The 25,510-nt window shown below is 48.9% G+C and overlaps 1 protein-coding gene across 1 annotated transcript in view; it reads right to left on the bottom strand.

Annotated features, from left to right (window-relative positions):
• Nucleotides 1-25,510, bottom strand: part of MSH4 (mutS homolog 4) — a 1,592,310-nt gene that overhangs the window by 195,203 nt on the left and 1,371,597 nt on the right. The window lies entirely within an intron of this gene.

The raw sequence follows: 25,510 nt of genomic DNA, 5'->3' as shown, positions 1-25,510 counted from the left end.
AACGAGGCTAAAGTTTGGCAACCACTGTCGGCAGAAGGAGGTGAGGCCTAGTAGAGAGCGAACCTGTTTCTGAGTCTTAGGGACAGGAGTTTCGAGAATGGTTTGGATCCGGTCGGGAGTGAGCTTCCTTCCGTCTTTGGACAGGAGGTGGCCTAAGTATGTCACTTGGGGTTGGCAGAATTGCAACTTCTTCCTGGAGACCTTGTGGCCATTTTCCGCAAGGAAGTGTAGGAGTTGAATGGTGGCTGTGACTGCTAGCGGAGTGGTGTCGGCCGCCAAAAGGATATCATCGACGTATTGCACCATCACTACTCCATCGGGTAACTAGACTTGATCCAGTTGTCTCTTGAGGGCCTGGCTGTAAATGCTAGGGCTTTCTGTATAGCCCTGGGGTGCTCGACAGAACCTATACGAGCGGGCCTTTAGGGTGAAGCCGAAGAGATATCGGCTGTCTGGGTGAATGGGGATGGAAAAGAATGCGTTTTTGAGGTCAATGACAGTGAAGGTAGTAGCAGTAGAAGGAATCAATGTCAGGATGGTGGTGATGTCCGAGACCACGGGGTACTGGGGTACCACCACTTTGTTGATCTCTCGAAGCTCAATGATAAAGCGGTATGCTTTCTCATCTCCTTCTCCTTGTTTCTTGATGATGGGCAAGATAGGACTGTTGCAAACGTTGCTAACCACTTCCTCTACCACTCCTGCATCTATCAGTGACTGAATAATCTTTACCAATGCCTTCTCGCCCTCGGGCGATATCCGATATTGTGGAAGTTTTGGGAGCGTTGCGTCTGGGCGGACAGTAATGTGTATTGGGTCAATCATCATGCGCCCTACGTCCGAATCTGTCTTGGCCCACAGATACGGAGGCAGGGTGTCAAGCAGGGATGCGTCAGCGTCAGTGATGGAAAACATGCGTCGGGGAGGGCAATGTCTAAGCAGAACGGGGTTGTCGTAAAGGAAAACTTGAACTCCGTCTTGAGAGCATCTAATTGTTGCTCGGAAGTGTTTCAATAGGTCAAGTCCCATAATGGCGTCAGGGCTATTGGCAGAAAGCAAAAACGTGGTGTCAGTGGTGTTGTTTTCTAAGTCAAAGAGGATTGGGGCGAACAAAAGGGTTAGTGGAGGGCGTTCCATCGAAACCTGTCGATGTTATAAGTGAGCCAGACAAGGGTGCCCTTGGAATCAGTCGTTTAGATAACGCACTATGTGTTGCGCCAGTGTCTACCAGAAATGGAGACTTTGGACCCAAGACCTTAGCAGTGACATAAGGGCCTTGCTGGTCAACATAGAGCTCGACTGGATCCCTCACTTGCCCTTGGCAGTCCTATGCAAAGTCATGGGCGTCGTCATAGTCAGACTGCTGGCATTGGTTCTGTCTGGGTCGGTCAAATGTATTTGGTGTGCCTGATCTGTCATTAGTCGTGTCATTTGAAGGCCCTCGCTGTTGTCCCTTATTTCTCGGTCCGTTTGCTATGTCCCTGGGGTCTTTGTTTCTGATTATTTCCGAAAGGATCGGGCATTGGGATTTCCAATGACCAGTTCCTTTACAGAAAGCGCACTGGTCCTCTCTAATGTCCGTACGTCCAATGTGGGGAGTCGAAGTACGGTCCTTGGGAGGTGCAGTCTTAGGGACGTTCATCTGATAGTTTCTCCTGTATTGGTCGCGTCCTATAGTCACCCCTTGCAGTTGTGCGATCATCACCCTCTCTTTCAAATCTTTCTTCTTTTTCTCTGTTGCTCTATCGTTTTCATTTTTCTGATGTTCGTAATATTGGGCCATCTGGAGGATAGCCGTGGGTTTGGAGGCTGCCCAACTACTCTCGCTGGCCTGCAGTTTCTGGGAGACCTCTGGAGACAAACCCTTAACATAATTCTGGACGAACAGATGGTGTCCGGTTGCAGAGGTCATGTCCTGGCCGCTGTAATCGGAGAACACCGTTTCAAACCGGGAGAAGTAATCCGATACATCCTCTTGGGGTTTCTGGCGACAGGCCGTTACTATCGACCAGTCCACTTTCTTTTCTGGAATCAGGGTTTTTAATCTCTGTACGATTTTGTCTGGGAGGTCTAAAATAGATTTCAAGGGCTTTTGTCCAGGCTCTCGCTGTTTATCAATGCCATCGAGTTGCGACCAGGTATGTCCAAACAGCTCAAGGTGGTCGACTTTCCGGATTTGCTTCCACACATCAGCTGGTAGACATAACCCGAAGAAAAAAGTCGATGTCAGCCAGGGTCATAATCGTTGAACCTAGGGCTGTGGCTAACTCAGTATAGAAGGCAGTGGGGTTTTTACGTAGATCAGGCAGAGATTTCCGAAACGTCAGAATCTCTTGCCGGTCCCACGGCTGGTAGACCCAGTTGTACACTACCCTTCCTTTTGCATCTTTGTTGTTTGCGTCATCATGAGTCCCTTCACCTCGTGGGGGAATCCAGTAAGGGGCAGCTTCTCGTATCGGCATCATGGCGTTAGATTGCTCAGTTTGTGGTTCGGTCACTACGGATGTCATGGTTTTAGTTCCTGATTTTTGTTCCGTGAGGTGGCGGAAAACCTCAAGCGTGCGCGTGAGGAGGTCCGTCACATCACACTCGCCCTCATCCCCGATATCGACCTTCCGGTAGAGAGTCGTTAGGCTCTGGGGACCTTTGTCTCGATATCGGTCCTCGTATGCGTTCAAGACATAGTAACACAGTCGAATGGTAAAGTGTTGTCTGTGACCTCCTGTATACGATTTAAACATATCCGTGATATACTCTTCATCTTCCTTTCTTTCTACCAACATCCTTGCTATCTTGTCGATCCCTGCTCGCTCATCTTTGCTTAACCTGTTTGTTCTTGTAGAACCAGCCCTTCGGGTCTCATGGTCGCCTAACGTTGTCGTTTGTGTAGTATCTAATACAAGGAGTTCGGCCGGCACAGAGGCCACGAGGGCCGAAGCTGTGGTGCTATTTTCGTTCGTGCCCGGGGGTGGTGGGTGCTGAGCTAAGGGTTGGGAAGGGGCATATGGAGGGGGCATGTAGATGATCGGAGGACCTAGCAGCAGATCATCGTTGGCTCGCTGTTTCGCGGGTAATTCAGGGTAGAGTGTGGAGGGCGTTCTAACCGGACACTGGTTTGATGTTTCTATCTCTGGTTTCTGATCGGCTTCCTCTCTTTCCTTGATCTCTTCTTCTAGTTTCTTAGCAGCTAGGTGGGCTGCCTTTCGCAGCTCTTTTCCCAACCTACTCTCATTTCTCTTCTTACGCTGTTCGGTTTCTTTGCGCCACATGCCGAAACTATCAAGCATAGTGGGCGTTGTCTTGTTTTTACCAAAGGCTGTTTCTAGCGCGCTTATTTTATCGTCATCGAAGGATCCTATCAGTGGCCACTGACTTTCTCGATCCTTTTTCGTATATTTATGCCACAGCTTGCTATAAGCTATAGCGATCAATCCATGCTTCATGAACATGTCCTTATTAGGGGTGCCTTCCAGTGGAGCCGGATGGTTCATCTCTAATAAGCGGTCCGGGCTAAACAGGCTACCAATCAGTGGGGAGAAGACAGGCATGACGGAAATGGGGACAAGAGTCAGCACTACCTATTTTATCACTGCGTGCAAAGACTAGACAGAATATTTCTATTCTACGTTGTTTGCAGGCAGTGAATACCTCATGAACCAATATCGAGCAGTCAACGTTCAATCAAATAATCAGTGGGAAGAATAAGTAGGCCCGCAAAGGTCTGCGTTACCTACCCTTTCACTATCTGCAAAGAGGGAACCTGTTCTTTCCTGTTTGTAGACAGAGAATCTCCAGAAAATAATCCGCGAACGGTAGTTCGGGTTCAATCAATTAATCAGTGGGGGAGAAGGATAGGCGCGATGGATGACAATGTGGACAAAGGTCTACGTTACCTATCCTTCACTGCTTGCAAAGAGAGAGCCTGTTGTTTCTCCGTTTGCAGGCAGCGAATCTCCAAATGGATCAATCAAAGAGTAATACTAGTATTTTTTAAACAATCAATCATTTCGCAATTTGTCGTGTCTACACGACCTTACCCGGACCGCATGGACAGTTTCTTGTCTTCCGAATCCAGCGCCCGATCGTCCTCTATTCTTCGTAATCCTCGCGGCACTCCTGATGGTTCCCAGTCAGGACCGTAGATCACTCGAGAGAGGTCTGTTCGGAACCAGTGAAGTTCGGATGATCGGCTTTCAGACGAGGGTCTATTGGACAGGTGCACTCCTGATCGTTGCAGTTGTTCACTCTGTCGTCAGGACCTCTCCCACTGGATCCACGAGTCGCTGATGGGCCCCACGTTTGGGACGCCAATTGTGGAAAAAAGGTACAGGCAGGAGACCCTTTTCCGCAGTTGCCCGGCGTTAACCGCCTCTATACCCATTCAAGTTACCAAACAAAGAGGCAGGCGCTGGAGACCGAAAGGCAGGAAACAGAAGTTTTATTCCGACGGAGCAGAACACGTCAAATCAGACAACAGGGTATCTTCTCGAGGTGCTCTAACCGCATCTCTGAGGCCTGGCCTCTTATACACGAGTTTATTGTTTTATTACGTTAAACACATCCCTGTCATTACTTTGATGTAAGGAAAGACATCCTCGGAATCCCCGCTTCAGGCCCGTTCCCACACACATTTACAGTTGAAGTCCCCACCCCGGTCACATCCGGTGATGATTATCGCGCAGCTGGACATTCCGCCGATTCAAGGAATGTGTGAGGTTGATCGGATCTCATGGGGTGGGGGCTTTGATCAGCTCAAGGATCCTTTGATGGGGGGGGGGGTTCCTACTGTACAGGAGGAAGAGGGTAATGACAGTATCCGCAGGGCCAGGTGGCGGCTTGGGAACGAGTGAGACAAACGGGCACAAAGGAAAGAGGGGTGTTATCAAGGGATCCGGGACCATGAAAGGGACGGAGGGAAGTGTTGCGCTGGGAACAGGATGGGGTTCCGAGGCAGAGCTGCGTGGAAGAGAGGTTTATGACCCAAGGCATGTGAGAGCGGGGGCTGTCAGCGCGCGGGGGATGCTTTGCGAGGTCAGGAGAGAGAGAGAGAGACGCGCTGGATATCAACGATGGGCAGAGAGGCCATGGTGCTCAAAATGGCTGCCGCTTACGCGCGTGAATGGGCTCGAAAAGGGGGGCAAGATGGCGCCGATAATGTTGATGCTGCAGCCTAAGGTTTAACACCGCATGCAGTTGTACTGTGGATGTGATGAATGGTGCCCAGGGCAAGGTTGGCTGGATGGAGTTGGGGCAATGGGGTGTTGGATGGGAGACGTCCATGTATGACTTTGGGGCTGGGGTTGTGGAGTGCCTCCTGAGTGTGGCTGAGGAGTATGAAGTTGATCCTGCAGTTGACAGGGAGACTATTGTAGGTATCTCAGGTAGACTGTCATGTGGCTGTGGCAGGGGATGTTGAAGATGAGGTGTGCGGATGCACCCTGGCTGTGCACAAGTCCTCCTGGAGTCTGGCTGTTGTCCCTGCATAGAGGGCGTTGCTGTAGTTGAGCCGGCTGGTATTGTGGACCAGGGTGACTGTCTGTCTTGACTAGTAGTGGATCTATCTGAAGATCATTTGCAGCATGCGGAGGGACTTGCAGCATGAGGTAGAGTTGGTGTTGAGTTGCATGGTTATTGTGAGCGAGGAGTGTACGATGAGCACCTGCTTGCGTGTGTGACCACTGTGTGCTTGTGCGCTGCTGAGGCCGGTGTGACACGAGAGTAGTCCCAGCTGTAAGGGGACATTCCTCAGATGATGACCTCAGTCTTGTCCAAGTCCAGCCTCATGTGGCTGATGTTCATCTATTTGTCAACGCAGTTCATGCCTTCTGAAAGGTTGGATCTGGGAGTGGCTGGGTCTTTGGTGAGGGTGAGGAGCAGCTGGGTGTCAATGGCAGAGGACATGATGATGAGGTCATGTACACATGTGATGTTGGAGAGGGGGTCATGGAGACATTGTAGATTGTCACACTGAGAGATGAGGCCTGGGGCATGGGCCCAATGACCCCAGTGTACTACATGCTGAAGGGGGGATGCGGACTCCCTGGGCCTTGCTGGGGAGGTACTTGGCGATTTCATCCTGGGCATTCCTCTGGATGCCAGTGTTGGAGATGTGTGATTTGACATGGTTTAGAATGCCGTTGAGAGGTCGATGGGGTGAGGCTGGTGGTCTCACCATTGTTGAGCAGGGTCCAAGATGTCGTTGGTGGTGGCAATGAGGGCTGTTGCAGTGGGGAGATTACTGTGGAAGATGGTCTGGTGCGGGTTGCCTGGAGATGTTTGCTTGGTGGGAGATGGTCAGTTGCTCGTTGACTGTCTTCTTGATGACATTTGCCGGGAAGGCAAGCAGGGTGATGTTCCAGGACATCCTGCAGTACTGCCGTCCATTGTCAAAGAAGGGCCTGGGTTTCTGCATGCCTCCAGCTCCCATGGAAATTGGCATACTCAAAGGAGACATTCATGCCGTGCCAGAGGTGGGCTTCAAGGATGGTGTATGCTGTGATTGAGATGTTGTGTGGGAAGGGTCCTGATGGAGAGCCGGAGTGGATGGTGTACATGAGCCGGGTGGTGTCTTTGCTGCTGACGGGAGTCCAGGACCTGAGGGGGGTATGTTTTGTGGAAAATAGCACTGTCTGCCTTCTATGTGGCGAGGCTGTCGTGTACGTCCACGAGCTTGGAGTGGTAGTAAGTTGTAAGGGATCCCCATGGCCTTGCAAGGGTGGGATGTCTTCTGGATGGAGAGCTGGGGTTAGATAGTTGACTCACAATGCCGATAAGTTCATTTATGTTGTGTGTGTTGGTACCTAGGCCATACCTGAAGGTTATCCTCTTGTCCGTGCTGATGATATGGTGATGTCTGTGTTTTGTGGATTTCAGGGCTGAAAGGTAACTGATGGTTGTTTGTTTTACAAGGTTTGCACATGAGTCCGGCTAGACCTGCATGAGTCCAGTAGATCTGCCTTCTCCCTAGTGGCTTAACTGTTGTTGTCCTTCACAGGAAAGTCCACCAATGTGGCAAGAGTGTTGGATCAGTCACTGATCCAGTGTGTGCGGTTGCAGGGTGTGGCGGTGTTGTTGGTTGGAGTGTCCTGTGTGAGGGTGCCACACAGCTCGTGTGTTGACTCAGGTAAAGCTATTTTGGTTGATCTGTAGCGAAGTGTGGTGCAGTGTGTTGTTTTTTGGACAACTGGATGCAAATGTTGATGTGCCATTGCAGGATGGTGGTGTGGTTGTCCTCCAGCCAGGAGTTGCTGTCCCCCTGACCCATGTAGTTTGTGTAGGTGAGGGCCTGCGTGCTGATGTAGTTGTCCAATGTCTGAGGACCAATCAGTAAAGCCGTTTCCCAGCTCTGTGGTCTCAGATTTAGCCACAATTTCATAGGAAGCCTCTCTGCTTGAATTGCAGATGTGTAAATCTGGTTCCCCTACTGACACCTTGCCCGCCAAGCAATACAACATCCTTGCTAAGATTCACAATCACCATTTAAATGCCACCTGGAACCTTTCCCTCAGATTGGGCTCTAATCCGGATGGGTGGAAACACGCGTTCCTCCTGCCCATCTTAAGGAAAGCCAACGCAGATCCTGAATCTCCATGCAATCATAGACCTAACTCTCTTTTACCAGCTCCGGCCAAGATTTCAGTTACGTTTTTCTGGCACCAACTGATGGCCTTTGTTGAAGATAATAGCCTCCTTCACAACTCTCAATCCAGCTTCCATCCCGGCTATAGTACGGAGTCGCCCCTCATTGAAATGGTAGACTCTATACGCTGGGTTCGACGGCGGTGTTGGTGCTGTTAGACTTGTCTACAGCATTTGACACCGTCGACCATCCCATTCTTCTGAACCGCCTTAAGACCATAGGCGTGGGGGGCTCAGTGCTGAACTGGATATCGTCCTTACTATCTGACCGCACACAGCAGGTCCGGACCTATCCATTCATCTCCCCAGTCAAACCACTGAAGTGGGGCGTGCCGCAGGGATCTACTCTGAGCCCTCTGACTTTTAATATTTACTTAACCTCGCTGGCTGAATCGATTTCCATGTCTGAAGTCAAAATCATATCATATGCTGATGATCTTCAGCTTCTATTCACCCTAAACGCTGTGTGTGCCGCAAATTTTGACCCACTCGAAAATTGTCTCAAGATTATTGCGGCCTGGATGAACTACAATTTCTTGAAACTTAATCCAGATAACACCTAGATCCTATTTTTTTAACCAACCTTCTCCACTCTCTACCAATCTATGGTGGCCAGAGGAACTGGCCGATGCTCCTGCACACAAAGACTTGGTCAGGAATCTTGGAGTTAGATGGGACAATCAGCTATCTCTTGCCACACAGGTACAAGAGGCGTGTGCCGCTTGTTTTAGCAAGAGTAAAATCAGATTTATTAACTATCTGCACAATGTAACTTGGAAAATGGTGGTTCACGCAATGATCACCTCCCATTTAGACTACGCAAAAGGCTCATACGTGGGTCTCACATTAGGCGTGCTCTGTATACTGCAGATGGTCCAAAATGCTGCTGCCTGCCTGATATGTGGAGTCTAACTTTTACAACATATCTCCCCGTATCTTAGACTACTCCATTGGCTGCCCATGGCTACACAAATAGATTTCAATGTGCTGAAACTCGCCTTCAGGGCAGGACTAGGCTGTTGTCTGGTCTGCCTTAGGAGGAGACGCCGTCCCTATTGTCAATCACGATCTGTGCGTTCCAATGACAAGCGCTTGCTCATTAGTCCTTGGTTTGCAAAACCTAGATCAGGAGGTGAAACCTTTCAGGTAGGAACCACCCAATGTTGGTCTAAACTACCTCTTCTGCTGCGTATAACTCTGTCTGAATGTGAGTCTTGCAAAGCCCTTAACACCTGGCTATTTAGCCTGCTTGATTAGTTGCTCCTCCGTATGCTGCCTCATTTTCGGCACACTACAGTGCTGGGACACCCCGTTGGGTTAGATGTGTGCTCAATAAATGAATATGAATATAATTGTAGATGGCTTAGCAGAATTGTGTGTGTAGGCCTGGAGATCTGTAGATGATAGTTAGACTGAGGGTGGTCAGGGGGTTGGTGTGAAACTTGAAGTGCAGATATTTGACAATGTTGAGTGTGTCCTTGGTGTTGCATGTGACTCTGAGGGTATACTTCAGAAAGAATTGCAATTCATCCTCCTGGATTGTTGGTGCGGTCCCTGCCCGTAATCTCGTATCCGTCTGTGATGGCAATGTTGAAGTAGTGTGCTGAGGATGAGTTCAACCAGGTTACTGTAATGAAGGCGATGTGTGGGGCTGTTGTGTTGAGAAAGTAACAGAGTCCAATGGCATGCAGGCGGATGAAGCGGGTGTGGAGTAGGAGGCACATGACCTGGTTCTACGGACATGGTCTGTTATGCGGGGCAGCGCGGTGTTGGCAGTAGGAGTAGCACACACAGCCTGCGAAGCTGTCATGGGTGCGCTTAGGGGTTGCCTGATAGCAGGTGGATGATTGTCTGGTGTTCACTGTTTGGAGGGTGGCTGGAGCATGAGTCTGTTGTGTTACCTGCATCATGGAAGGACCAGATGGTCTTGCACTGTGCACGTTGCAGGCGCTGACTGTCCTGCCTTGGCACGGAGGTGGCGGAACAGTGGCACTGACAAACTGCTGCCTGCATTAAGAATGCGTGGAGGTAGGGAGGAGCATCTGGGAGGTGTGTGTGTTTCAAAATCAGGGCACTCAGCGGTGCGGTGCCACAGGGGAGGCAGCAGCAGGAATGAGTGAACACATGACGGCGGAAGAGGTGAGACACCATGCAAAAACTAGCACACAAAGACAAGGAGGTTTGAAAGGCACAATGTAACAGGTGTATGGAAAGGAAGAAGTGTCTGGTTACTCATGGCTCACTGAAATAAAATGGATGAACAAACACCAAATATGACGGGCACAAGATCAGGCACCAAAAGGCCAATTTGCGCAAAGGACACACAGCATCAGCAGGTATTGCAATACATACACAACCATGTACTTCATGCACAATATGGATCATTTGCCATGATAAACTGCATGCATGTTGCCACAGTACACATACTCCCATATGCACAATCTTTGTAAATTATGCCATAGATGCCGCATGCAAACTGGCAAGAGATCTGCGGTGACATTAATGAGGCACATTGTACTGCGGGGAACACATTTTCTACACAAATGGATCAAGTTTGTGTTGAGGCCATCCTGCTTTAGCCAATGTCCATGGCCAGTGCCATTGCTCTGAAGAAAATAACAGTCATGCAATGAGTTTACCTGTAATGCTGGGGAATCAATGTGCATACGACTGCCTGGGACTGTCGGTTCCTTGAATCCTCAGAAACGTGCAATGCTCAAAGTGGTCCATCTCCCGATAGCCCCTTGTAGAAATGACTGACTCAAAAGGGTGATCAGGCGAGGGAAGGGAAGGAAGGGAATAGCAGGGAGGGAGATCTGAAACAAAGGTAAACAAGCATAAGGATTCAACACTTCTTGTCACTGAATCACAGAATACCTCAGGACCTATACTGTAACAGTTACACCTGTAAAGGAAATCAACAGTCACTGTATCCTATTTGGGATCAGAGTAATGAAAATGATACTAGATCTGAGGATTGAACACGGACACATGAAAGGTAGCAGAGTTATGCTGCTAAATGAAGGGGGTATAATGCTCTGCAGGCTGCTTCAATGCAATTAGAGCCATGCTGTAATCAAGGAAATCACAGTGTATGAATAAGGCTCCAATAAACAAAAATTCTAATGCGCTGCAGTGCTACTCACACAAAGGCAACAATCCATACTTACCCCTGGGAATCAGTGAGGGTCAAGAAGGGAAATTACACATCACCCGCAAGAGCCTTAAGAAGCTCATCCAACGAGGGAGGGAATTAGGTAAACACAAGGAAGCCCCACAAGAGCCAGTCATTGGCTCGTCCAACTGGGCTTTGAAATGCCTAACATAACAAGCTGCTGGGCCGGAACTCAACAGAGAGTAATGAGGAGCAATGGCACGAAACCACCCCTACTGTGACCAGGATATGCAGCACGCCACAAGAGAATCCTGGGATTAACGTCACCTGACTGGTGCCACGGAAGCGTTTACATTTGCTACAGCACAACGTTGTGACATCATCAGCGCAACATTCCTGACATCATGGGAATAGAAAGTTAACATCAACTTATAGAGAACACTTGCAAAGCAGTGTTCTCCACCGGCCCTGAGGAAGCGAAGTGACAGTGACATGACATACTGGCACAAGGGGCAATGCATCCATACGAACAGACTCACAGGACACTTGACAGAACATGTGGGACATACGCTGGCCCACACCTTCCCAACATGGTTGATTGGAAATCAAACTGTACTGGCACACAAGATTAAGTGGATGAGCCAAACACATCCTGCTGCACACAGTGAGGCGGCAATTCCCTATAGAGCCTGTGGCAGTGATGTCCCACACAATGTCAACCCGTGGTATCTGCAATGTGTCAGGGTCAAGGTCTACACACATTGATGCCTTCGCCAGAGTCAAAACTCCTCAACATATGATTGTCAAGAAGGGTGACTGTCCTGCCATGGGAGTGGTGCAACATGTAATTTGATCCATGGTGATGAGACATGTATGGATGGTTCTACAACATGCACAGAAACAGTTCCCACACATTCCCAAACCATACCAACACCAAACAGCCTGTTTGGATCTCTTACCCGAACTGACATTTACACATGTCCGTGCATGGGACGCTGATTCGGGCCACGTTACAATCATCATGAGGAACATCAGGAGGACTAAGATGACACGAACAGACAACAGGCACAGCAGCCTGGGAATGACAGACACACAAGGCCTCACCGTTAAAAATCTTTGCGAAAGACATGGGCATGTACAAAACAGGAACAATGTAGTACACATGGAAATTTCAAGCTAAGTCATTGCGCATGTCTGTGTGGCATGACATAAGCACTTGCGTGACACATCAGAACACACATCAAAGTTACTTTGCATACAGTCAGCTGGACACACACATTGCAACATATGCCACTCAATGCTAAAAGCTTGCACACTCATTCCCAGTGACTCACAATTATGAGAAGAAGTTGCGTATGAGCTGACTCCAGATATCATCCTCTTCCTCCACATCACTTTCATCGTGACCAAGCCCTTCATCCTCAACGGGTGGATGTTCCTGCTCCTCAGGATCCAGGATGAGTGGCACTGCCTTTTCAACTGCCATGTTGTGCAGCATACAGCACACGATGAAGATATTACAGACCTTGGCCTGGGGCTTATGGAAGGGGTCCGCCGGTCTTATCGAGGCACTGGAATCGGCTCTTCAGGAGGCCAAACGTCCGCTTAATCACTCGCCTGGTCTGCCCGTGTGCATTATTGTACAGCTGATCTGCAGCTATTCTTGGGTTGCGGAGAAGTGTCATTAGGCATGGCATGTTGGGATATCCCGAGTCACCTACAAAGATACATCATGTAAATAAGTGGGTCAGGAGATGCCGTCAGAGCAAAAGACACTGAAAAACACAGGACAAACAGAGTTTACCCACCAACAAGACATGCCCAATCGTTGCGCAGCTGCAGCATCATTCATGGCACCCTGCTATGCCTCATGATGAATGCATCGTGTGCTGATCCTGGAAAACGTGCACAAACATGGGAAATCAGCATTTTAGCAAGACACACCACCAGGGCATTTATTGAATGATATTATTTCCTGTTGCGGTAAGCCTGCTCCTGAGCCTGTGGTGGCACCAAAGCCACATGTGTTCCATCAATGGACCCAATGACAAGTGGCATCCCTCCCAGGGCATAGAATTCACCCTTGACATCTCTCAACTCTTCAGGAGTTGGAAAGTTGATGAATTCATCGATGTGCTCCAACATGGCTGCTAAAACATCACGCAGGACACAGCTGAACATTGTTCGTGACATTCCACCGACATCAGCTATGGTTAATTCAAACGTACCTGTAGCAAAAAAATGGAGGGCTGCCATGAACTTTAGCTTGGGGGTCAGCGCGGTAGCATACCTGTGTTGCGGTTGGAGTTGTGGTTCCAGCCTGTTCGTCAAGTCCTGAATCAACTGTCGAGTGAATCTGTAACGTCGGATGCTGGCATGTTCCCTCATGGTAGCCAAGTCTGGAAATGGCCTTGGTAGAGGCGGTGCCCTGCAGGACATATTTGGGAAGAATGGAGATTAACTGTCAGCCAGCATCGATATCAATGTATATAGCACATGCAAAACTGCTACTACACATCAGGTCACTATGGAGTCAGGCGTGTGCAATACATCCAGGACACAAATGCCAGCTTGCTGGCACTCCTACGAAAACCCAGATACATCTGTTGATTGACAAATAAACATGATATGCCCTCAAATGAGCTGCTGGGCTGGTCTGAGTGAACAGCCCGATATATTACTGGAGTGACACACATCACCAAACCTGCAGTGGAAGGTTGTCATCCCATCCAGACAGCTGACTGCAAGGGGAAACATCCTAAACCGCGATGTTCGAGCAACGACTCACCCGAACAACGAGGAAAGAACAACGAAGACTGCACAACATCGACGGACGGAACCACGACGGACGGAACCACGACTTGACGCCCACGTCACTTGTCAACGATGTCTTCCGCCTACCATCCCTTTACGCTAACTACGATTGGGCTGTTGGAGTAAAACGTCACTCATGTCTGCCCAATCAGAAACATTTGTCTAACGCAATAGGTTAAGAAAAAAAAAATGAGATTGGCATTGTTTATAATGCACCCTGGTTGGCGTAATCGGTTGTACGAGCATAGAACATGACAAAGGTAGGTCCAAACTTAAAATGAATGTAATTTTAAAAACATATAAATATTATTTGGAGTATTATTTAAAAAATTAGTTAATTAAAAATTGGTATTTAAAATAACGTATAAACACTTAGACTTCGACAAAAACGTTATTAAGGGAGCTTTGGGGGGTGTGGGGGGTTTACCCCCCACAAATAAAGAATACATTAAGGATTTTCGTTGTAAAGAAAGTCGTACTAAAAAAAGTAGTTGTAATGAAAAGATCGATGTATAAGCTTTCGTGATTTAGGAGGTCGTGGTTCAGGCAGTCGTAGTTCAAGCAGTAGTGATTAAGTCATATAACCGACTGCAAGGCACACGCACAGGTCACATCGAACATCAAATGTACATATCAAACACATTGCGATTAAGGTGTGCATGTGACAACAAAACAACACAGGTCATTGTCACGATGCAGACATGTATGCCTGGGGAAAAATTATGTATGATGCCATCAGACCCAAAACTGTGGGACTGCACATGTGGCATAGTGTGCGTATATGTGAAACCATTCCCATTTTAACACAGACCCATGTTAGATGCACCAACAGCAGATGCAGTTTACGGAACACAAACAGCAAGCTCAATCTTTAACATGACACACACCGGACATAGTCACATAGGGTCATGCTGAGCGTGAAATGTCAAGTGACAAAGTGCTCCGGTCCCTGGCATCATGAGACAGGTGCCCGTAGTGATGACTGTGCCATCCCAGTGTTGATGTGCATGACAATATCTGCATAATGATACATATGGGACAAGTGTAAAGGTGATATGTACCACATAGTACCCCATCACACATGAAATGTGTCAACAGGTCAACACACATCGATTGTGCAACAAGATCAGATGCCCTGTGCTATATCACTGCCTGCCACACCTAAGGCCTGCTCATGTAAGTATGCAAGGACAAGAACTTGATAGACATCCTTGTTTGAACCGTACCCCTACATCCCTGCCATGTGTGCGCTTCGTATCACTATAGTAATGGTGCCATACACGAGCGTGTGAAATGCACCGTACCCCTGCATTGGCATCAGCGTGTGAAACGCACCATACCCCTGCATTGGCATCAGCGTGTAAAACGCACCGTACCCCTGCATTCACATCAGCGTGTGAAACGCACCGTACCCCTACATTCACTACAGCGTGTGAAACGCACCATGTGAAACGCACCATACCCCTGCATTCGCATCAGCGTGTGAAACGTACTGTACCCCTGAATTCGCATCAGCTTGCGAAACGCACCGTACCCCTGCATTCACATCAGCTTGTGAAACGCACTGTAGCCCTGCATTGGCATCAGCGTGTAAAACGCACCGTACCCCTGCATTTGCATCAGCGTGTGAAACGCACCATACCCCTGCATTCACTACAGCGTGTGAAACGCACTGTGTGAAATGCACCGTACCCCTGCATTCACTACAGCGTGTGAAATGCACAGTGGGAAACGCACCGTACCCCTGCATTGGCATCAGATTGTGAAACCCACCATACCCCTGCATTCGCATCAGCATGTGAAACACACCGTACCCCTGCATTGGCATCCGCGTGTGAAACGCACCGTACCCCTGCATTCACTACAGCGTGTGAAACGCACCATACCCCTGCATTGGCATCAGCGTGTGAAATACACCGTACCCCTACTTTCCGGCCGTGTGTGCGCATCGTCTCACTATTATATTCGTGCCATACTTGAGCGCACTGTACCCCTACTTTCCGGGCGTGGTTGCTCATCGTATCACTATTTTATTCGTGCTATACGCAAGCACGTGAAACGCACCGTACACGTGTGTGGCTCTCAAAAATACTTAGGGGACACCTAGGGGACGAGTAGTAGGCCCTGAATGCATCCTGGTTGTCATGGATACTGAGATTTGAGTGTGTGCTACAGGTGCCCTGCAAAAGTCAGTTGGGCAAAAACATACAATGTTGCAAAATGATTGTGGAGCTGAAGCTCAAATTTGGAACGAAATGCGTGTCAGAGCTGTATGTTTAAAGGGATTGGAGGAAACGTACGATGCAAACAAATCTGACCTATCACTCTGTACTCCTCGAACCGAAAGCCCCTCATCAGCACTGATTTAAGGCATCAAGAACCCCTGAGAGGGCACTTACCTGCACAACATTGGAGTGGACCACGCTGCTGCTGTCTCTGCATCCTCTGGCATTTCATGGCTCGTACTATGGAGAGGGCCCAAGGCTTCACTGAGAAGGAAAACCAGGCCCTGCTCGATGCCCTTTCACCACAGTACAGCAAGCTGTATGGGAGACCAGAGAAGCAGGTGTGTGCTGACTGCACTACCTTTGACTGTGCACCTGTTATGTGAATGTCACAACAGGCATTGTGTATTGGTGGGACAGACATGCAATGTGGTTGTGAGTGAGTCCCGGGGGTGTACATGGTGGTGTGTCTCATGCAGAGCATGATGTAGTTCATATGTGTTCACTCCTCACTTGCATTGTGCTTACTGTGACATTCACTGCATAGTGAATGACACATTCAACCATGCCAGACCTTGGTGGCTTTATTCCCAAATGTCCTGAGGTGGAACAGTGTTCCCCCGGGAGTGACAGGTGACTGTAATCAAAGATGTTTATGACTTGAGGGGACCTGTCTACGAGAAGGGTGAAATCTGGATGGACATTGTCAGGGCCGTCAGGTCTGCGAGGGGCCATCACCGGCGGCTGCGCAACGTCCAGAAGAGGTGGCAAGACATCCGGTGCTGGACCCGGCATATCGCCCGGATCCAGCTGCAGATGGAGCCTCCACGCCGGCCTGGTGGAAGCCGTCACCTCACCCCCCACATGCTCTGGGTCCTGGCAGTGGTGTTTCCAGACCTTGATAGGCAGTTGCAGGAGAAACAGCAGCAAGGAGGGGGTAGGTACATGGCTGTTTGTTGTGTTGTGTGTCACCTGCTTTTTGAAGTGCTCTGAAGCCTGGCTACACTCCCACAGTTGGGGTGTCTGGTCAGATAGGTTATATGTGCAGTGTCTTTTCGATTCCCCATAGTCGCCTGGTGCTCATTTTTATCCCTTTCCCTCCTTAACATGTGTCCCCTGGTCTGTGTGTAATGAAATTGGCACATGCTCATCTAGGGTGCAAGGAAATAAGAATGCACATTGATTTCCGCATCATGTGGGAGGGTGGTCTGTGACATGGGTTGGGACCTTGCCTGTGCCATGACCTGTGCACTGTGTTTGGGCTTCATATTTGTTTGCACTGATGATGTGTCTCAACATAAGAATGTGAGGTTTCAACTGCACACACTTGCAGCACCCATGTTGTGTGTGTTCTCAGACATGATGTAGATCGGTGTGAGATATGCATAGTGCCATGACGGTTACTCATGGTACAGTCTGCTCATTCCTGACCCACGGATCAGTGTGCCCACTACAGTCCTCTGAGACACCCTCGCCTCCTAATCATGTGTGTCATCCAACACTGTGCCCATTCTTTGTGGGTTCAGCATGGGTCTGCCTCTGTGGTATTGGTCCCTGGCATAGTTGGTATTTTTCCTGTATGTGCTACATGTGTCCACTGGACCTGGATACAAGATTTGGCTTGTGCATACTCACACTGGGCAGTGCCTGTGTGCCTATTCACAACAATCTGTTGTTGATCGTTTGTGACTAATATGTATTCCCAACCCCACGAGGTGAGCTTGGGTTACTTTTGGAATTGTTGCTGCACAGTTTTTGTTACCCTGATTCTGAGGTCTCACTTCTTGAGCTGTATCAATCACATTGACTGAGGTATGGGGGTGTTGTGCAGGAGAGGTCTACATGTGCCTGCCTGATTTAGCCTTGCCAGGTCTGACCTGTGGGTGAGAATTGGCTGATCAATGTTTCACCATGCACTGCCCCTGTGATGGTGGCCAGTGATTTCATTTGGGGCTTGGCAGCTGATGTCATTTAGTTCCAGACATGATTCTGCCTCATACATGTTTGCCACATGTATGTAGTTCAGATGCAACGTTGTTTCGTCTTAGTGTGCACACTTCTGTGTTGACATTTTGCCTGGGGATAACAGTGTGTCCACAATGCAGCAATAATTTTGTTCATCACAATTTCAGGCCCATTAGCTTAAGCATTGTCCTGAGTTGGGACATGTGTGCCACTTCACAGAACACCCAGTAGGTCTTATGTGCAAGCAACGGTGTGATCAGGGAATGGATGCCCATGTGAGGACTGACATATTTCAAGTATTATCACATAAATGATTGTACCTTGGCACTCACAAGACTTGTTAAAAGTTGTTCATGTTTTGAATGTGTAAATATGATGAATTGTGTAAAGGACACTTATGTGCCTGCATGATAGTTGTCTCACAAGGTAGTGCACACAAAACGACATTTACAATGTTTTGATGAAAGCAGGCAGCTTTTCAAAGAGGCCAGTGTTAGTGAATAATGGTGTGCCTTGATCTCCATATGCATGTCCCCACAGTGGTCTTGAGGTCTTGAAACTCCTTTGTTGTCGATTGTACAAACTAATGAGTGTCAAGCCATCAAGAAATCCGTTGACCATGTATATGGCAAATCTGCAACGCCATTTGTTTCTAACAGTGTTTTATCTTAAAGGGTGCCAGCTGTTTCAAAGAATGTGTAAATCTTTTTTGTGTGCATTTCATTGTGAGATATCTGTCATGCAGGCACATACGTGTTGTCTTCACAAGATGGCGAATTACAACATTCAATACATGTCGATTGTGGTAAAGTGTGCTGAGTTCCAAGAAGCCAACATTTATTTACTTTGATTTTTTCCCCAATGTACTTACACGGCTGTGGTATCACGTTGGGGAGTGAGGTGGGTTAGTTTTCCCTGAGGGACCCCACTACTGTTTATTTTTTGGTGTACTTGAGGTGGCATCACTTCATTGTTTTGATCTGCTCTCCTGTAAACAAACAGTAGCTTCTCTGTGTAATTCTCATTCAAGTTGTGGCCTGGTGTGTTCTTTGGATCCTTGTGTCCAAGTAGCATTGTGTCTCTACCAACTGGGCAGTACAGGTCTCAAATATGTGCAGGGCTATCTGGCTGTTACTCATGCCATGATTTGCACTGTGACCTACTGATTTTGTGCTCATGTGTCAGATGTGTACAGGTGACTGATGCATTTCTGCTTCTTCTCCTTGCCCACAGCATCATCATCAGAGACAGGAGGAGACAGCTACACGGACCAAGAGGAGGGACATAGCTACAGTGCAACCATCACTGAGGAATCGGAGGGAGCCAGTGGCACAGAGGGTGAGGGGAGTCAGCCTACGGACCTCTTGGAAGGTGACACTTCCTACCACGCAGATGGGTCTGCTTCTGACTCCCAGGAGGAGGGAGAATATGCCACAACACCTGGCAGCCTCACTGTGTCTGTCCCTGCCTCCTCCAGAACCATCTCCACCCTCCTAGTTGCTTCCGTCCCTTGAGGCCGTACAGCCCCCCATGTCTCCTTCGGCCCAGGCACCGCAGCCCCTGCCCCTGTCTCCCCTGATGCCCTCAGTGCGGAGTCTGTGGACCTACTGCACCAGATTCAGGTTGGTCAGACATCAATGCTGAATGTCCTCCATGGCCGGACTCAAATACTGACACAGTTGTTGTCGTTCATGGAGGCATGTCAGCTACGATGTCTGACCAACGTCGGATTCTCACATCCATGGACTTTCTCACTGACGGCAGCAGTTTCCCTCCTGCAGTGGTCCATCCCCCCCCCTTCGGCCCCATCCACACTCCCCTCTCCCATACCTGTCTAAAGCACATGCAGGAAGGCACGATCACGCACACCAACGGACACAAGCAGCACACCCCCACAAAAGTCGAAGCGCATACCTCCTGGCACGCAAACTCAGAGGGCTGCAGGCACACCCACAGGGACTGGAGTCAGACCGCAGACACGCAGCCAAAGTCACAATCCGCAACCCTCACAGCCCTCTACCTCCACTCCCATAGTGTCCTCAGGTGCAGGGGTTGGTCTGAACGAACTGGCAGCAGTGTGCAGCGCTGAGTATCTTTCCACCTTTGGCGCTGCACAAGCCACTGAGGATGATACGTCCCACCCTGCACCCACCACACCTACCCTTCCCACTACTGTCCGTGCGGTGCCTGGTCCTGACCCGATGATGCCCCCAAGGGTCAACAGCCCATTAGTTCATTCCTGTGCAGGCAAGTTTGGGGTGGACAATCTCCCCAACGTCCCCCTACAAGACATTGCTGTGGACTGGCAATTGGCCTTATTTAAGCTGGGACACATTTTTGCACTTGTTTTCATTTAAAGCTGAATAAAGCCTTTTATTTTGCATTCTACACTATTGCTTTTCAGGTACTTGATGTTGGGGAAGAGGGCCCTGGAGTTGGTGTCATGGTAATGTTTTAGGGTTCTGAAAGATGTTTTTTGTTGATGGTCATGAGGTAGACCATGGTGTCTGTCTGCCATCAGAATTAATCATTGGTTGTTTGAGTTCAGTTTGGCTACAGAGATTGTCCCAATGATTGTTTCTTCCTCTCTGACACCTGAGATCTTCACTGCAGACAATTGCACAATTGGTGTGCTGACATGTGTGCACATTTCCTTTTTTGGTCACGGTTCCCTTGAGCAATGGCCATGCCAGCTCACAGATGTCTACTGCTCATTCATCTGTGCCATCCATGCTACTCACTGTACTTGTGTTTTGAGTGTGTACAAATGCCTTCATGGACACATACACCCTTTTTGCCACTATGCGTGTGTGTTATCACACCCTAACCCTATGTTGGGAATTGTTCTGCAGAGTATTTGGTCACATGACTTACAATTTTGAGCATTGCACCTAAGGGTTTTCAACCCCATTCCTTCCATGAGAGACTACATCTTGGTGGTCTGACTACCACCTGGACATTCATATCAGCCCTGGGATGTACGTGACAGTGTGTGTTCCCTTTCGCTTTCTTTGTTTGGTGGGCTGTTACATCACTATACACTATTGTGTCATGATGGTAGCATGTGTATTTCTCCAGCAACCTCCATGGGTGGGTATGCATGTGGAATTTGACACCACACCCACATGTGGTGTGCCACGCAGTGTGTGACAGAAATCCATCCTCCATGGAGTGGGTCACTGCTGTAAGTGATGTGTTGCTATGGCACTATCATGAAAGTCACAAGTTAGGGATGTGCACATACCCCCATGTAGTTGTAGTATGCTGATGATGATGATGTACCCCCCCTATATCTGAGCACTGCTGGGAGTCCAGTGCACCCACCCCTCATATGTCTGGACAATGCTGAGAGTCCTCTGCACCCATTCCTCATATGTCTGGACACTGCTGAGAGTCATATACACCCACCCGCATACTGTTGGCCTCTGCTGGGAGTCATATCCACCCACCCCCATACTGTTGGCCTATGCTGGGAGTCATATCCACCCACCCCCATACTGTTGGCCTCTGCTGGGAGTCCTCTGCACCCTCCCCTCATATGTCTAGACACTGCTGGGAGTCCTCTGTACCCCTTATATGTCTGGACACTGCTGGGAGTCATATCCACCAACCCCATACTGTTGGCCTCTGCTGGGAGTCACATCCACCCACCCCCATACTGTTGGCCTATGCTGGTAGTCATATCCAATCACCCCCATACTGTTGGCCTATGCTGGGAGTCCTCTGCGCCCACCCCTCATTTGTCTGGACACTGCTGGGAGTCATATCCACCCAACCCCATAATGTTGGCCTCTGCTGGGAGTCCTCTGCAACCACCCCCATACTGTTGGCCTATGCTGGGAGTCCTCTGCACCCATCCCTCATATGTCTGGACACTGCTGGGAGTCATATCCACCCACCCCCATACTTTTGGCCTCTGCTGGGAGTCCTCTGCACCCTCCACTCATATGTCTGGACACTGCTGGGAGTCCTCTGCACCCACCCCTCATATGTCTGGACACTGCTGGGAGTCATATCCACCCACCCCCATACTGGTGGCCTCTGCTGGGAGTCATATCCACCCACCCCATACTGTTGGCCTATGCTGGGAGTCATATCCACCCACCCCCATACTGGTGGCCTCTGCTGGGAGTCATATCCACCCACCCCATACTGTTGGCCTATGCTGGGAGTCCTCTGCACCCACCCCTCATATGCCTGGACACTACTGGGAGTCATATCCACCCACCCCCATAATGCTGGTCTCTGCTGGGAGTCATATCCACCCACCCCCATACTGTTAGCCTCTGCTGGGAGTCCTCTGCACCCACCCCAAACTGTTGGCCATGTTGGAAGTCCTCTGCACCCACCCCTCATATGTCTGGACACTGCTGGGAGTCATATCCACCCACCCCCATACTGTTGGCCTACGCTGTGAGTCCTCTGCACCCACCCCTCATATGTCTGGACATTGCTGGGAGTCATATCCACCCACCTCCATACTGTTGGCCTATGCTGGGAGTCCTCTGCACCCACCCCTCATATGTCTGGACACTGCTGGGAGTCCTCTGCATGCACCCCTCATATGTCTGGACACTGCTGGGAGTCATATCCACCCACCCCCATACTGTTGGCCTATGCTGGGAGTCATATCCACCCACCCCCATACTGTTGGCCTATGCTGGGAGTCATATCCACCCACCCCCATACTGTTGGCCTATGCTAGGAGTCATATCCACCCACCCCCATACTGTTGGCCTAAGCTGGGAGTCCTCTGCACCCACCCCTCATATGTCTGGACACTGCTGGGAGTCATATCCACCCAGCCCCTACTGTTGGCCTACGCTGGGAGTCCTCTGCACCCACCCCTCATATGTCTGGACACTGCTGGGAGTCATATCCACCCACCCAGATACTGTTGGCCTCTGCTGGGAGTCATATCCACCCACCTGTACTGTTGGTCTCTGGTGGGAGTCCTCTGCACCCATCCCTCATATGTCTGGACATTGCTGCGAGTCATATCCACCCACCCCCATACTGTTGGCCTCTGCTGGGAGTCCTCTGCACACACGCCTCATATGTGTGGCCACTGCTCGGAGTCCTGTGCACCCACCCCTCATATATCAGGAAACTGCTGGGAGTCCTCTGCACCCACCCCTCATATGTCTGGACACTGCTGGGAGTCATATCCACCCACCCCCATACTGTTGGCCTCTGCTTGGAGTTATATCCACCCACCCTCATACTGTTGGTCTCTGCTGGGAGTCATATCCACCCACCCCCATACTGTTGGCCTCTGTTGGGAGCCATATCCACCCACCCCCATACTGTTGGCCTATGCTGGGAGTCATATTCACCTACCCCATACTGTTGGCCTCTGCTGGGAGTCCTTTGCACCCACTCCTCATTTCTCAGGATACTGCTGGGAGTCCTCTGCACCCACCCCTCATATGTCTGGACACTGCTGGGAGTCATATCCACCCACCCCCATACTGTTGGCCTCTGATTGTAGTCATATCCACCCACTCCCATACTGTTGGCCTCTGCAAGGAGTCATATCCACCCACCCCCATACTGTTGGCCTCTGCTGGTAGTCCTCTGCACCCACCCCCATACTGTTGGCCTATGCTGGGAGTCCTCTGCACCCACTCCTCATATGTCTGGACACTGCTGGGAGTCATTTCCACCCACCCCTCAGATGTCACGCACCGTACCCCAACATTCCTGGCATGTGCTCGCATCGTATCACTATTGCAATGGTGCCATACGCGAGCGTGTGACTCACTGTACCCCATCATTCATGGCGTGTGTGCGCATCCCGTGACCCGCACCATACCCCAGCAATCATGGCGTGTGTGTGCATCGTATCACTATTGCAATGGTGCCATACGCAAGCGTGTGACGCACCGTACTCCAACATTCATGGCGTGTGTGTGACTTGTAGCACTATTGCAATGGTGATATACACAAGAGTGTAAGACGCACCGTACAAGTACACTTCCGTTGTTGCGGTACATTGTTCTCACCGTCTGCGCTGTCGTCGGTTTCTGTGCACCAGGTTGTAGGCATACAGGACTGGGATGACACAGACGATGGGGTTCATGGCGTGTATGTAGCGTACCGGTGGTGAGGTTCGGGCCAGACTCTGCTTTTACGGACGTTCTCAGCTCCCGTAGAAAAAGGGTCGTATGGAGTGTCGCCGACACAAATCGTACTTGCTGGGCCGAAAACTGCTGCTTGTTTACGTATGGACATAGCGTACTGCGTGATCCGGATAAAAATCATATGTATTTTTTTGTTGTACGGTGTTTGGTACGATTCGTACGGAGATCTGCTTTGAGTTTGGATCGTACTTGACCGTACGTAAGGGGACATTGAAGGTGTACGATTCGTACGGAAAATACGCTCCGTACAACTATTCGTAGGGGATTTTACCGAATCGGAATCGGCCCCTAAGTAAGTATATATATTATATGTTATATGTATATTTTTGATTAATTTTTTATTAAATTATGTATATTACTTATTATTATTTTTTTTTTTGTCCTCATTTCACTTTAAGCATCTGCAATTTTCGCATAAGGGCCCACTTCTAAGCTGGGGGCCCTGGGTCCATGCTCTTGCATTCCTTTTAGGCCGACCAGGCCAGCTTCTTTTGTGTGGGGCTTGGTGTAATCATTGGACTGTAGGAAGTTAAACCAACCTCATTTCTGTACCCCAAATAATTAATGGTACCCAGATATTCCCTCCCCTTGGTCCAGTCTCGCCATACTCAATACTGCTCTCAGCCAGATCTCATAGTGCTGTGGCTCGGGGTCTTTCCACAACCTGCAGATCTCTCTACGGGCCACTAATATCAAGCAGAGGAGTACACCAATCGATTTATTAGACAGTTGATTTTAAATACCGAAAACAAAAAATAGGCAAATTAAGACTAATTTTAACTTTAAAAATTCCTTCCAATGCCCTCTCAACATTCTCCCAAAAGACCCTTAGATGTACACATTCAAAAAACATACATACATCGTCAGCCTCCACCAGACCACACCTCGGGCACTTTGGCGCTGAGTTTGGAGCAAACCTAGCAATCTTTTGTGGTGTGTAGTATAATCTATTCACCACAAAAAAATGATTCCTCTTTAAAGAAGTTGACTTAACGTACTTATATAAATTATGAGGGGAAAAAAAAAAATCAACTGAGGCATTTTCCAGGGTTGATGAATTCCATACTGTGTAGGGAGGAGGAAGATCTAGATCCTCTGCATCAATTAAAGCCCTGTACCATAGCCCTACCTCCTTTTTTATGGGGTTTACATTTTGGAGTGTGTTTTCGAAATCCCAGATTCCACCTATAAGGTCCCTCTCAGCAGCAAACCAGGAACATATTTACAAATATTTGAGAAGGAGTCCCCTATTAATTCCCTTAACACATCCCATGGATGAACTCCATCCGAAGATATCAACTCGGACCAGATAGCAATTCCCGCCATTAATTAATATTTTTTTTATTAATAATTTTAAATATTATGAAATATTTTAAACTATGTTTATTGTATTTTTTATATTATTTAATTTATTTTACATATTTTTTAATTTAAAAACGATATATTTTTGAAACCATATTTTTGACATCGATATTTTTTCTCTCAATATTTTTGTACTTACCTTGTTGTAGATAGGATGTCGATGTTGTTGACATCAATAATATTGCTCTGATATTTTTGTATCTCGATTTTTTGTCTTTCGAAATCTTGTCAGACATTCATGATTGGGA

The sequence above is a fragment of the Lissotriton vulgaris genome, chromosome 1_1, assembly GCF_964263255.1.
Source record: "Lissotriton vulgaris chromosome 1_1, aLisVul1.2, whole genome shotgun sequence".
Taxonomy (NCBI): Eukaryota; Metazoa; Chordata; class Amphibia; order Caudata; family Salamandridae; genus Lissotriton; species Lissotriton vulgaris.
Note: the sequence above shows the minus strand (reverse complement) of the source record. Positions and strands in the feature narration are given on the sequence as shown.